General features: G+C 43.1%; 1 long non-coding RNA gene across 1 annotated transcript; it reads left to right on the top strand.

Moving 5' to 3' along the window:
* The first annotated feature begins 34 nt into the window (after window positions 1-34).
* On the top strand, window positions 35-15,145 carry LOC118834748. The gene is made up of 4 exons (XR_005009355.1): window positions 35-387; window positions 3,749-4,565; window positions 7,943-8,056; window positions 13,157-15,145. It is a non-coding gene; the product is annotated as an uncharacterized LOC118834748 (long non-coding RNA).
* Window positions 15,146-15,574: the final 429 nt, after the last annotated feature.

Genomic DNA, 15,574 nt, shown 5'->3' on the forward strand with positions numbered 1-15,574 from the left:
TAGGCCCTCGGCTTCTGAGCCCGGGACACCCGAATGAGTCCGAAGAAAGAGGCAGGAGCTCAAGAGGGCACAACTCTTGGAAGTGGGCGGGGCCTCAGCTTAAGGAGTAGAAGGTGTTCCTAGAAAAAGATCGCGCACGCGCCAGCTGGGGTGACTGGGCGTGGGCGCTGGCCGGGAATTACCCTGGAGAGCGCGGGACGGCGGCGGTGGAAGGGTTTGGGGCTGTCCGCGCGCGAAGCCGGCCTGGGCCGGGAGCGAGGGGCCCCGCGAGCTTCGCCGATGTGGCCGTGTACCTCTCTCCGGAGGAGCGGGGATGGCTGCACCCCGCGCAGAGGGCCCTGTGCGGGGACGTCATGCGGGAGACCTACGGCCACCTGGACGCGCTAGGTGAGGGGGGTGGCCGCGCGGGGCTCGAGGCCGGAGCGGGGGAGGCGGGCAGAGATCGGAAGGAGGGCTGAGATGCAGAGCACGGGCTCTCTGGGGCCCCGCTGAATGGGGGAGGGGGGGGCGGGTGGAAGGAGACGGGGGCTCGTAACCTTTTTGTGTTTTTGGACCCCTATGACTATCTGGAGAAACCTATGGATCCCTCCCTTCTCAGAAGAATGTTTTTAAATGCATAAAATAAAAACAAAGGGTTACGAAGGAAACTAATCAAATTTATCAAATCAAAGTTGTAACAAAATTTTTTAAGTTTACAAATGCCAGGTTAAGACCCAGTGATCTGGAAGAGAGAAGTGTGATTGGTCTCTTCTTGACCTTGGGCATGGAGGAGTATGCCAGCATGGATGGGTTCACTATATGAGAGCCTTTCAACCTTAGGACTTGGAGGCTAGAACTATTCATGGATAGCACTTTCTTGGCTCCCCAGGCTTTCCAGCCTTTAAATCAGCCCTCACCTCCTGGTTGGAACCAGACTGGGAGGGCTGGGACCCAGATCGGCTAAATCAAGACACTCAAGAATAAGCCGGAGAGGTGAAGGATGGTACAGGCCCCCAAGCTACCCACCAAGACCTGCCCCCCTTATTTTTCCTCAAGGCTAACCAAATTGAAACATTTATGTTCTCTCGCATATAGATAACCAGACTGAAACATTTCTGTCATCTCCCATGTAGATAATCAGCTACGAAGGCCGGTTTTCTTTGCCACGTCTTCTTATCCTGAAACTGGCCTTGTGCATAGACCCATTCTCAACTGACCGTGCCGTGCAAAGATCTGAGAGACTCCTTCAGAGAGGTCTAATGAGGCCTAAACAGGATAAAGCTGGCTCCCCACAATGCACATTACCCAAAACTCCCTAAAGAATTTTCAAGTCCTTTGGGCCATGCTTCAGTAAATATGTCCTCTTGTTCCTCGAGCTATGCCTGAATCTTTTAACTAGATAACCTTGTTACTATTTCTAACCGACAGTTTCCACAAAATCACTTTAAAATCTTCAAATTCCCTTACTCTGGAATAGTGGGAAAGATATTAAAAGAACCCGAGGTAATTTTCATTCCATGTGTTAAACTTTGCTTTAGATTTTTAGGTAACTAGTCTAGAGTGAAGCTCTATTTACCTGGAGCCTGGATTCAAAAAGTTAAGTTGTCTTTTTGCAAAGAGGCAGCAGTCAGATGTGTATAATATTCTCTGACCACCTAAAGCTCTTTGAGCTCCAATAAGTCTCCAAAATCTTTCTTTATAGGTTAAAAGCTTTAAAAGTAAGACTGTCTACGATCACTAGACCTTCTATTCCCTCTCAGCAGGACTCTTGAGTGACATTCTGTCATTTGAAGATCCTAGTGCCAGTGGAAAGTAAAGCAATTTCCCCAATTTTACAAAGTCAAATTCTGCCCCCACCCCTTTCTTCGAGGTGGACACTGAATATACTCACATAGGAAATAATCATGTTCTTTGGATTCTCTGGAAACAGAACCTCATTCCAGCAGGGGGCGGGGGAAAGAAAGGGGAGGGAAGAGGCTTAGGGATCACTTTTAATCATTATAGTGTAGACACAGGAGCCCTTAGTTCCCAAGGGGCTAAGTTTCCAGAAGCCATTCCCACTTTCTCTAAAGGGAGGGCAATTCCTTTGGTACAAGGATAGGCCATTTCAAAGAACTGACCAGGAGGGGCCAAGGGGAGCTGGTTTGAGGATCCTAAGGAGACACTTGAGGAAAATGGTCACTGTATCCTGCCAGGGCTCTAAAGCCATAACATTTCATCTGGCCCTTCTCAGTAAGGCTTGGTCCTGCCATCTGCCCTGATTGTGGGAAATCTTTACCTAAGCCTTCAGTCCTAGCCAAGCACCATCAAAATGATATGAGTAAGCGAGATCCTTGTCTTGGCCACGGACTCTGCTTCCTCAGCTCCTCCACTCTAATCCACCACCAACCTGTGCCTAATGTTGGTTTCTATTCCTCTACCATCAATCAATATGTTACCTATCACCTTTGTACGTACCATACTATCAGCCCTGATTTTCCTTCCTGAGCTCTGTACCATTATTTCAAAGCCTCTGCTATACGATACCCTTTTTAAAGAAACTTCTAAACTTTCAGACTTGGACTCAGCCTTCTTTTAGCCAGAAACTTAACCATTCACCCAGTAACGACACACAGGGCCTTGGCTGTCCAGAGTCCCCACAAGCTGCCTTGGCCGTGCTATATGTGGGAAATGATGTTCCTAATGTTCCGTACTGGCAGAGCATAACCACAGCCACACTGGGGAGAAGCCATTCTACTGCCCTGCTTGTGGCAAAGGCTTTAGCAAGCCCTTCTCACTAAGTTTACACTAGAATACCTTTCGAGATAAGCAGCCATATGTGGTCTCAAATTCACATATTTGGTCCTCACCACCCATCTTGATGTCCACACGCACAAAGAGGGGTGATTGTGCCTGGTGCATAGGGCCCTCTATAAGGATGTCATGGGGTGTGCTAGTTAATGGCTGTTTGCACTCATTTCCTCTTCTAAACTCAGGATCTTTGGGGCAGGGAGTACACAGAAGGAAAGGGTCTTGTGGATCAGAAGCTATATTTAGGGTGTTTGTGAGAGACCAGGCTTCTAAGGATTATTTATGGGTATGGGAAGAGGGTGACTAGCTCATTAGCATTGGGTACTGGAAAAGTATTAAAGCTTCCTGTTGATTTTAGGCTCATAGCCATATGAGAATTGGCTTTCCTACAGCATTGTCAGGCCCTCATCATCAGGTTAGAACAAGAGAAATTGGGCTGAAGCCTAGGTGCAAGATTTTGAGAGGAAGGGAAAAGTTTTACATAGAGCATGGAGAGCCAAGAAATGAGTTGTCTGAGAAGATTGAGGTGGGTAAAGAGGGATTTGGTCAGTCTATTTGGCGAGTCTGTCCAGACTAAGGAAACAGCAAAAGTAAAAGTATTGATGAATCCCAGAGAAGCTTTGTCAGTTGCGATATGTAGGAAGAGAATCATCAGCTTCCCTTATGGGCCTACTAGGACACTATTCTCCCTAAGCTGGGTTCTACAGGATACTTTACTGAGTCCCTTGGAGCCTGTAAGGATAGGTAGAATCTTTCCTTCTAGGTGGGCAACAGCTGTACTAGGGAGAGAGGCCATGTGTCTGAGTCTGGTTGATACATCTCTTTCTGAGAACGGGCCTTTGACTCCATACCACTTGCAGAGGATTGGGAGATATTGATCAGCCATTGAATCCTGTGTTAGAGATCCCTAGTTTGTTTCTTTGTATTTTGGAGGTGGATAAATATTTATTTCACCACCAATTTTTCCTTCTTTCCCCAGAACAAATAGTCATTGTAGAATGGAATGTTTGAGTTCTGGATTCCTTGTTTCTCAGCAGAAGCCAGAAGGAAGAACGAGAAGCACAAAGAGGTGGAATTTGAGGGAACCCCTCTGAAAATTTAGCTGTTACATCAAGGACATTGATGAGACATCCAGTGGGGTCCTGCATTTGCTGAAGCCTTCTCCAAGGCCAGTTATGGCAAGTCTAAGCACCAGCAGGCTCACAGGAGCAAAAGCAACTTCCCTAGCGCCTTCAACCACTGTTTCAGCAGCTTTTTTAAACTGTTCCACCGCCACCCCATCTGTTCTGGAGAACACCCATATACCTGCGTGTGGTTTGGATGACATTTCTATTACAACCAGCAATGTTGCTTGCCACCTCTTCAACCACAACAGTAAGCAGCCCCTACCCCAGTTAGAGAAGCTCTTCACCCAGAAGTCAGCTGTGGAAGCAAACCTATGGATCCATTGTCCTGGTGTTGGGAGGCAAAAGGACTGGTCACCTAGGCAGGACTGTGCCATCTGCTTCTGTCCAAGGTTATTTAGATTTCTTTCTTGGCTTCCAGCACTACCAGAGATCTTCCAGGAGGAGGGGTGACCTACTTGGTCATGAGCACCGAGGAAGGACTGAAGAAGCCCATAGCCAGGCAAATACTCAAGAGGATTTGAAGACAGAAAACCCTTGTCTCTTGGTATCCTAAGAGACCAAGAGGGAGCTGGACAATCAGTGGATTTCTGTGCCAGCTCCAAAATGCCAGATGGGTGAGAACAACTGCATCCCTATTCTGTTCCTCTGTCTGCCTGCCATCAAACTCAGGTCTGTATCTATTGCCTCATTCCTATCTGTCCTTGACTTTCCTTCTTTCCCACACTCTTTTTCCTCTCCTCCCTCCTTCCCCCCAGAGAACAGAGGCACCAGATTTTCATTGGTAGGCCACAAGATCAGAAATTATGTGTGCAGGCTACAAAAATTAAATTACTCAATTAAGTTCACCACCACGTATAATTCATTGGTCTAAGCCTCCTAGCTGGACACCTCATGGCTCGGCTCAACAGTATTGGTGCTCTGGTGATTGGCCCTTAGGATATAAAATATATACAAAATAAATGGTGAGGGCAGGATGCAGTAAACACTAGAGGAGAGTCAAGAAAAATCCTTTTGAACAGTATAGCCCTTGAGCTGAGTCTTGAAGGGAGCTAGGGGTTCCAAAAAGGCCCAGATGAGAAGGGACAGCATTCTCTGCATCATGTATTCTACCTCATTGTACTTTTTTATGCTAAAAATTTAAGACCTATATATTCTAAGCATGAGGGATGGCTCTTGCAGAGTTTGAGATTAGGTCAGAATGAGGATAAAATAAAGGCTTTTAATTATTCACTGAGTTGTGAGGATTCGGGAGGGGCCCTTTCCCTAATCTTGAGTTTCTTCATAACACTCCTCTATACTCCCCCTTTCACTATCTGGGGAGACGCTCTTCTTTTAAAGGGAGGGGAGGGGATGCTGCTGCTGGAAGAAATGACAAGGAGGGAGTTGGTAGGTTGAGGCTGTCTTGAGTGTTTGGGAGCCTAGACAAGGGTGTGAAGTCACCTGGAGGACAAAGGTGAAAGATCCACTTGAGACAGGGTGTCCCAGATGATCTGTGTCCCATGGAAATGAAGTCAGCACTCCTCTGTGTCATGTCCAGCCCATCACCAGGAAGCATCACTGCTGTCCCTGACCTGCCAACATCCTATAGTCACCCTCCAAAAGTCCAGTTCTACTTCACACTATTCTTGGGCACAGTGACGGGACCACTGGGTACCTGCAGGGCTCAGGAGTGGGTGGGATGGGGACAGGGACAGCTGGATCTTCTGAGCACACCCTCCTGTCCCCTGGAAGGGAGGTTGTGAAGGTGTAGCTGAGGATGACGAGGCCAGACTGAGGGCAATGGGCATGAGCTTTGCCCATGTGGCTGTGTACTTCTCCCCAGAGGAGTAGGGGTGGCTGCACCCCACACAGAGACTCCTCTATAAGGATGTCATGCAGACCTACCGGCACCTGGGCACCCCAGGTGTGTGAGGCCTTTGAGCTGGGATGTATGGTGTCGTAGGTGGAGAAAAGATCTTTGCTAAGCCTAGCCCTGCCTGGCTCTAGCCCTCCCTGCAGAGCCTTCCCATGTTCAGAAGATCATCCTGTTTGTGCCCCAGGCCCCAAACTGTCTTTGACATAAAGAAGCCAATGCTAACCCCTTACTCTGCACACGCACCCCTTTTTCATCTTGGAGGGTGTCTTTCAACATCTTAGTTGGGATAGAAAATTAAGATCTTAACACTTATGGGGAGGCCTTTATTTAATCTTCCCATCAGATAAGTATTAAGAACAATTCAGGAATCCATCACTTCTTGATGTGAGAAATGAGTGTTTTCAAACCTTCAGGAACCCAGGATCACCTCCATGACAGTGAAAAAAGACATTCATAAAGTTATCGTTAATACTGATTTTTCATTTGCATAGGGCTATTAAGGTTTGTAAAATGTTTTCCTCACACTAACCCTGTGAGAGCAAGGAGATTGAAGTCCAGGCGGGTGAATTGTCCAGGGACACAAATGTAAGTAAGAGCTGGAGCTAGAATCCAAACCTAACTGCTGTTGTATCTATACCAGTAGTTTCCCCCGCACATTATTGCTTCTCAGCATTATTTAAATTAAAGCCACCTAAAACTCAAGAGTCTCTTAGACTCTTCCCAAAGAAATCCCCTGATCTTTCTTCATTCTGGACGTGCTCAGCCTTCTTCACCTTCCCTGAGCTGAACCTTCTTTTAGATATTTCCCTTAGCTATTCCTGTTGTAATAATTCTTGGTTAATTAAATCACCCTTTTTAAAATTCAATGCTGGACAACTCCTCCTTAGTTTTCCTCAGAAGCCTAGGTTGAATAAATCTATCCACATTCTATACATGTCTATGCTGTCCCTCTCTCCACTTTCTCCCTTCTGTGCTCCTGTACCATGGTTCTCCATCCTCCTGTAGGAACTTGATGGGAGTGAGTGCCTGGTAACCCACCTTGGGGGACACAGGATAGAGCATCAGTACAACTCAGTGAGATGTCAGAACTAGGGATGAGTCTGAGTCATGGAATATAGCTTGGGAGTCAGGAAGCTCTAGTTCCAATCTGTGCTGTCACTGGTTTTATGTGTAGAGGGGAAGGTGCCGGACTTGGAATTAAATGAGCCTTGCGTTCCAGTCATGCTTCCAACCACCTAGCTGTGTAGCTCAGTCACTTAATCATCGTGAGCCTCAGCTTCCTTATCTGGAAAATTAAGATAATACCAATTTAAGATAGTACCCGGCGTTGTGAGGATGAGATGAGATAATTGTCGAGCATTTCACAAATGTTAACGTGCTATATAGCTGCTGGCTGTTACTGTATGTTAGCAACATGATAACTAGCAGTTTGATTTCGTTGTCGTGAAGTCTTGTGTAACTCTTCATGACCCCCTCTGTGGTTTTCTTGGCAGAGATGCTGGAGTCGTTTGCCATTTCCTTCTCTAGCTGATTTTACAGATAAGGAACTGAAACAAATAGGGTTAAGTGACTCACCCAGTGTCACACAGCTAGTACGTGTCTGGGGCTGGATTTGAACTCAGGTCTTCCTGACTTCAGGCCAGGCGCTCTCTCTACTGTTCCACCAAGGTGCCTGTTTATTTCCTCACAATTATCATATAAGATAGGTGCTATCATTTTCTTCATTTTCCAGATGGGGAAACTGAGGCCAGAAGCTTAAATGACTTGCCCAGAGCCACATTGCTAGTAAGTGTCTAAGGCAAGATTTGAACTCAGATCTTCTTGATTCCGAGTCCACAGTTCCACCTAGCTTTCCCCTCAGGTTCAACGTGCATAGGAGCTGCTTTATAAACCTTAAAGCACTATATAATTGACAACTGCTAGTATTACCATAGACAGTTTTCCCCCCATCTGATTGTTAGTTTCTTCCCATAATATCCCTTCTAGCTTTACTACTTTATAAATGAATGACATCCTCTATGTTTCTGACCCAAAGCTAAAGAAGAAAGGCATTTGTATGTGGAAGGGAGGAAGCAGAAGACTCTGGGAAGGAAATGTGGGGGTACTGCCTCATGCCAGTACAGGGATTTAAGCTTCCATCGAGTTCTGATCTTAGAACTTGAAGATGACTACATATTTTCTGTGCCCCCAGTATTTCCAGGCCCTAAACCTGCCCTTATCTCCTGGATGGGACGTGAAACAGAGGTGTGGGGCCTAGAAGCCCAGGATTCTGAGGAGAAAAGGAATTGTCCAAAAACCTGTGGAGGTAAGGGAAGAGTTTAAACTCCTAGGTTTAGTTCTTTGGAGAGCTCTTCTGAGCCAGACCTCATTGGAAATTTTTTTTTTTTTTGCCCCTTTAACCATTTAAGGATCTGATCTTTTAAGCTACCCCCGGATCATCTCCCAGAAAAAGTTCTCTCCCCAAGACTACAGGCCTCCTCTGTGGCTTCTATTAAAGCCACCTTCCCTACAGATGTAAGAGATGATGTCATGTTTAGCTGTCCCTCCTACTGTTTCTACATAAACTCCTAGGTTTCTACATAAGTTGCCTTGCCTCTGGATGTCACTGCATTAATTATATCATAGCTAAGACATGAGGGTGGTAAGCAGCTGTGTGAACTGATATGGGCAAGGATGAGGGAAAAGATACAGGAGATGCTTCAAAATATTTTTTATAATTTTAATATCTAATAAAACCAGATAAGATTAAAAACACATTAAAAACCCCACTCCTTATGGCCTATAGGGACTTAACTTGTGATAATTCAAATAACACGTGACAGTAAAAGCTCAAATAAATGATTATTATTTTTTAATTTAAATTTTATTTTCAAAAAAAGATCAGCCTTCTCTCCCTTCCACTTTCCTTCCCTTCTCCCCACTGAGAAAACAAGAAAAACAAACCCCTCTGACAAATACATATAGTTAAGCAAAACAAAATTTTTCATTGACCATGTCTAAAAAAAGAATGTCATTCTGTGCTCTGAGTTGATCACCCCTGTCAGGAAATAGGCAGCATATTTCTTCAAGAGTCCTCAGGAATTTGTGGTTGGTTACTGGGTTGATCAGAGTTCTCTGAATTTGTGGAGAAGAAGCTACCACACTGCACTCTATTACTGCCACCCTGGCTCTACCCTTCTCCAATAAACCATTCTCTAAAAAACCTCAGAATTCTAATACCTTACCCCAGGGACCAAATGCCTTGTCACATTTGCTCAGAGCTAGAAAGGACCTCAGCAATGCCCTAGTCAAATCCATGTTGGAACAGTAATCCCTTCTTTAACACTTCTCACCAGTGATCATCTATTTTCTGCTTGAAGACCTCCAGTTTTGATAGGGAACTTAACTACACCTCAAGATAGTCCATCCCATTCTTAGGTCACTCTCATTGTTTGAAAGCTTTCCTTACATTGAGCCTACGTCTGTCTTTCTGCACCTTCAACCTATTCCTCCTAATTCTGTCCTTTGGGGTCAGTCAGAATGACTGTACTCCTCCTTCCATGTGCCAGCCCTTCAAGCAGTTAGAGATAGCCACCCCACTCACCCACCCCCATCTCAAGTGTTTTTAACAGTTATTGCTGCCTTTATGATTCTTTATTCACTTGCCTCAAACTGGTGTCTTGGGAATCTTCCTCTGGAGGCTATTTCTAACTGAAGTTTATTAACGCCTTATTCTCTACAAATACTATTGTGAATCTTCACTACCATGATTCCCCTGTTTGTTGCTCCAGAATTTACGCGCGCGCGCGCGCACACACACACACACACACACACACACTCTCTCTCTCTCTCACACACACACACACACACTCTCTCTCTCTCTCTCTCACACACACACACACACACTCACTCACTCCTGAGGCTAATAAACAAAGGATACTTTCACCTGGCCCTTTTTCTCATTCTTTCCACACCGCTGTGTATATGATCCCAGGTGTAGAGTTGGAAGGACCTAGAAACCCTCTGGTCCAAATGTCTCATTTTACAGATTAGGAAACTTTGACCCAGGGAAGTGAAGTGACAGGCCTTAGACAGCACTCCTAATAAGTGACACCTGGGATTCAAACTGAGTCCTCCGATTCCAGACCAAGTACCCTTTCCACCAAATCATACTGGTATCTTCAAAGCCTCAGCTTTACCCTCAGTTTCTTCCTTCTTGGCTAAGTGCCTCCTACTTCTCAGCAAAGAGATGGTGGAATAGAGGCATAGAATGGGATGTTTTCTGACACTACTAATGTGTGAAATTGTTTTGCTTTATCATACTTATTTTTACAAAGGCAGGCTTTTATGGAGGGGCCAAGGATGGAGAATTGTAGATTACAAATTATGTAAAAAAGAGAGAAAAAAGCGTCAGTGAGAGAGAGCAGAAAGGGATATAGACAAGTAGGACACTGTTAGTTTTACATTTAACATATTTTTTAACAAGCCAATTGGTACAAAATAGAGATTTGCAGAGTTTTTAAAAGGCTCATTCTTCACCACATCATATTAGAACTGCTAGCTATAGTAATAAGACAAGAAAAATAAATTGGAGGAATAAAAATAGGCAATGAGGAAACAGAACTATCACTCTTTGCAGATCATAAGCTGGTATACTTAGAGAATCAACTAAAAAACTACTTGAAACAATCACAACTGTAGCAAAGTTGCAGGATATAAAATAAACCCATCAGCATTTCTATGAACTACCGACAGGAAGAGATAAAAAGAGAAATTCCATTTAAAATAACTGTAGACAGTATAAAATATTTAACTGTCCACCAGCCAATACAAACTCAACGACTATATGAACACAGTTACAAAACACTTTTCACACAAATAAAGACAGATTTAAACAGCTGGAGAAATATTAATTGCTCATGAGTAAGCCAAGTCAATATAATAAAAATGACAATTCTGCTTAAGTTAATTTACTTATTCAGTGCTATGCCAACCAAACTTCCAAAGACTTATTTTGTAGAGCTAGAAAAAATAATAGCAAAATTCATCTGGAAGGAAAAAAGGTCAAGAATATCAAGGGGAAATCAATGAAAAAAAGTATGAGGGAAGATGGCCTAGCAGTACCAGATTTCAAAGTATATTACAAAGCAATAATCAACAAAATAATCTGGTATTGGCTAAGAAATAGAGTGGTAGGTCAGTGGAATAGATTAGGTACAAAATACACAGTAGCAAATGACCACTGTGACCTAGTGTTTGATAAACCCAATGATCCAAGCTTTTGGGGTAAGAACTCACCATTTGACAAAAACTGCTGGGAAAAATTGGAACACAGTTTGGCAGAAACTAGGCTTAAGTCCACAGCTCACACCAATATGCCAAAATAAGGTGAAAACGGGTAAAAGATTTAGACAGTAAAGGGAAGAATTTATGACAAAACAAAATGAAGAGCATCACAGGAATTAAAATGGATAATTCCAATTACATGAAATTAAAAATTTTGCACAAACAGAACTAATGCAGCCACAATTAGAAGAAAAACAGTAAACTGAGGGAAAGTTTTACAATAAATTGCTCTGATAAAAGCCTCATTTCTCAAATATATAACCAAATTTATAAAAAATATCCTGAGGTGATAAACAGTTAAAGGATATGAACAGGCAGTTTTCAGAAGAAAACAAAGCTATCAATAGTCACATGAAAAAATGCTTTTAAATCACTATTTATTAGAGAAATTAAAATTAAGACAAACAACTCTGAGATACCACCTTACACCTATAAGATTGGCTAACATGACATAAAAGGAAAATGACTTGCAGGAAGGGATGTGGAAAATTGGGACACTAATGAACTGTTGGTGGAGTTGTGAACTAGCCCAACCATTCTGGAGAAAAATTTGGAACTATGCCCAAAGGTCTATAAGAAATTGTGCTATAAGAAATGACAAGCAGGATGGTTTCAGAAAAACCTGGCCAGACTTAAAGGAACTGATGTAGAATGAAGTGAGTAGAACCAGGAGAACATCGTATACAGTAACAGTAATATTGTAAGGATGATCAGCTGTGAAAGACTTAACACCTCTGATCCAGATAGCGATCCAAGACAATTCCAAAGGACCCATGATGAAAAATTGTATCCACCTTCAGAGAGAGGACTGATGAACTTAGAGTGCCGATTGAAGCACACTTTTTTTCTTTATTTTTCTTGTTTTCTCTGTGTGTATTCTTTAGCAACGAGGCTAACATGTAAATATGTTTTGTATGACTTCACATGTATAATCAATATCACATTGCTTGCCTTATGATGGGGGGAGAAGGGTAGAGGGGAAAGAGTTCGGAACTTACTTTTTTTAAAGAATAAATGTTAAAAAAATTTACATGTAATTGGGAAATATTTAACAAAATAAATTTTTTTAAAAAATTTTTCAAAGGAGGAGGGTGCTAAGGGGATCTCTTTCTCCTCCTGTACTCTTCCCCCCCCCACCCCCTAGAAAAACTGATCAAGGCCCACAACCGTTTTTGCCTTTCTTTGTATCCCCAGAGCTTATCAAAATTTCTGACACATAACAAATACACAATAAATCTTTATTGACTGATCATCTGATTGATGGGTGTAATCATACAATAAAGATAGAATTTTTTAAAAAAGGCTTATCCTCAGACGTCCTCACCAGTCCTGGGAAGATGGCTTTCTAGACTTCCAATTTTTGCTTATCCCCCAACCCTCTCCCCTACCACCACCAAAACAAATTTTTTAAATTATTCTAACTCATGTTGTCAAACCATTGCTTTCTTAACCCTCCTTAACTTAAATTCTCATTTTTTTTTCTTTTCTTCTCTTCTTTTGGCCCAAGAACAATATACCCCACTCCAGACATGCTATCTAGAGCTCAATCTTTTGACAATTCCCAACTTAAAATTTCATTCATAAATATATTTTTTGAAACTCTAAAGAGCTCAGGGCTCTGATGAATCCCCAGGCTGTCCCCACAGATGTGTGCACCTTAGTTTTAAAAAGGAGATATTCTCTTGATTCTCCCTCAGGGCCACTGGAGACAGTCCCAGTTTTACCTTTTAATGTCAGAAGGTGCTTAATAAGTGTTGGTTTATTGGTTGGGTGAGATCTGGCCTTGCCAGAGAAGCAAATGCCCTAGGGTAAAGGTATCCTTTGTGTCCTTGTAGCCAGCAGAGAACCCAGTCTGCTTGCCTTAGTTCCAAACTCCATATCTGCTATAGGGATCTGAAATTTCCTTCCACTGTGCTGTTCTCAAGATAAAAAAAAAACACTGAATGAGTCCCCTTCACACCGAGCCATTTCTGCCACTATTACAAATGGAATAGCTGTTTCCTTATCAGTGCAGAAAAAGACTTAATGCAATAAAATGGACTATATTCTTGAGTTTTATTTTTTCCTTATCTCCCTGTAGGAGCCAGAAATGAGGAAAAGAATAGAAAGAGAGAAGGATCTGGGGCTCCTCTGAGGAAGCCATCTCCAAATCTTCAAACCGAGCAGAAGGAAGGACCTGACAGGCCCTTAGAGTTGCCAGATCTGCTGTCCAAGGTCCCCTGGCCATGCCTCAAGAAGGAGACTGGGGCATGGCCACCTGCTCAGACTGTGGCAGGACATTCTGAAAACCCTCAATCATGGCACTCCACCAGTGTACTCACAATCATAAACATCCCTACTCTTGTCCTGTCTGTGGGTGCTGCCTCATCAATTCTGCCCAATTGATCAGCCACTGGTGAGGGCACTCTGGAGTGCATTGTTATGCCTTTGTTGACTATGGACACACTTAGAGTCCAGGAAACCTGTTCACTGCTGGCATGTTCACCCTGGGAATCACCCGTTTGCTTGTGCGCACTGTGGGGTTCCAAGAGAACCTTGTTGGACACCAGCTCCTCCACACTGGGGAAAAACCCTACCATTGCCCTGACTGTGGGCACCACTTTTGGCAGAGTGGATTCTTGGTTTATCCACTGGCACACCCACACCAGAAACAACCATATCCCTGCCCTGAATGTGAAAAGCGCTTTTTGGACAGTTCATCCTTAGCCAAACACCAGCAGATCTATCGGACTGCTCAAAACAATCCCATTGGTCCTCTGTCAGCAGGATTGGGGCCAAGGTTTTTTGACCCAGATCCCCCTATAGGCTTTTAAATGCTACCCAGATATCCAAGAATGTGGATGACCTTGATTGAAAAGACAGAAGGAAAACTATCAAGGGAGGTGCAGAGCCAGACTCTGAAGGGAAGGCACTGAGACTTTGAAACCTATCGTGTCTCTGACTATATGTGTATGCACGTATAAAAATTCAACTTGCTTAAACCTATGAAGAATTAAGTAAAAAGAAAAAATGACCTGGCTTCAGCCAAGCAGCCTTTCATTTGGGAGCTTAACTTAGTGACTACTATATTGAGATGCATTACTCAGTAATGCATCAGTCTGAAATTTAAATCAGAATTAACAAACGTTGATAAAGAATCTACTAAATGCTTTAAACATAAAGCACTATATAAATGTAAATTATTGTTAGAAATGAGTAAGAATGAACAGATAGAAAGAAGTAAAAGATGTGATCATTGATCATATGATCCATTCATGGATCTTATAACCTAGTGAAGAGGAAAGGCACAAATATGTGGAAGGTTAAAAACCAATGCAACAACTAAATTATGCATTTCAGAAAGCAGTTCCATGATTAGTTGCCTATGGGAAAGTAAGCCTTTAGTTCAGAAGGAATAATTACCATGGGTTTGAGTGTGATGGGAAGGCATCATCTAACTGGGATGAACTGCACCTGGAAGAATGGGAAAGACCCAAATAAGTAAAAAGACAAAAAGTGAAGAAAACAGCTGAACAGATAAAAGGAAGTGCATGTTGCTTAGGAGAACTTGACTACAGGAATCAGAGGACTTGGTTCAAATCCTGCCTCTAGTACTACCTGTGTGACTTGTCCTCGGTCTCCTCATGTGATAATGAGAGGGGTGGGCCAAATGGCCTCTGAGATCCCTTCTAGCTCTACAGCTATTTGCTGTGAATTGAGACTAGGTTGGCTGGGGATGAATGGAAAGATAGGGGCTGAAGGACCTTGAATGCCAGGCTAAGGCTTTTAGATTTCCTTCCATAGACAATGGGAAGCCTTTAAGGTTTTCAAGCAGGGTAATATAAGGGGATGGAAAAGAGATTGCCGAGTAAGTATCAAAAAGGTATTGATTGGGAGTGATACTGTCTTGCTGCTCCCCTAGTATCAAAACCTCCAGCATCCTAATCTAGATCACTTCTACCATATATGTAGTATCTGGGTTTTGGTTAACAATGAGTTCACTTTTCAACTTGTTTACTTAACCTTTCCGTCTCAATTTTCTCATCTATAAAGGGAAGGGAATAAACATTTATATAGCACCTACAGCATACCAGGCACTGTTAAGTGTTTCACAAATATTCTCTCATTTAATCTGTAAAATGGGAATGATACCTTGAGTAGCTGTGAAGCTCCAATGAGCAAATATATATAATTTGCTTTATAAGCTTTAAAGGACTATATAAATCTCAATTATAGAATAATTTGGTGTGACCTGGTTAAATGACACCAAAGCTAGCAAAGTACAGCTCTAGGCACTCTGAAAAGCTGGTACCTACAAACTCCTCCTCACCCACCCTCTTCTCTGACATTTCTCCCAGCCCTCAATGGTAAGAGGGTCCCCAGAGATGTTGGTAGAAAAATGAATCCAAACATTCCCCCTGACTGTCAAAGTCACAAAAAGGGAAATGAACCATCTCATTTAATGTTCAAGGCCTACCAAGATAATGAACTAATTAGCAGAAGAAGGTGGGAGTTCTGT

This window comes from Trichosurus vulpecula, chromosome 1 (genome assembly GCF_011100635.1).
Source record: "Trichosurus vulpecula isolate mTriVul1 chromosome 1, mTriVul1.pri, whole genome shotgun sequence".
NCBI classification, from domain to species: domain Eukaryota; kingdom Metazoa; phylum Chordata; class Mammalia; order Diprotodontia; family Phalangeridae; genus Trichosurus; species Trichosurus vulpecula.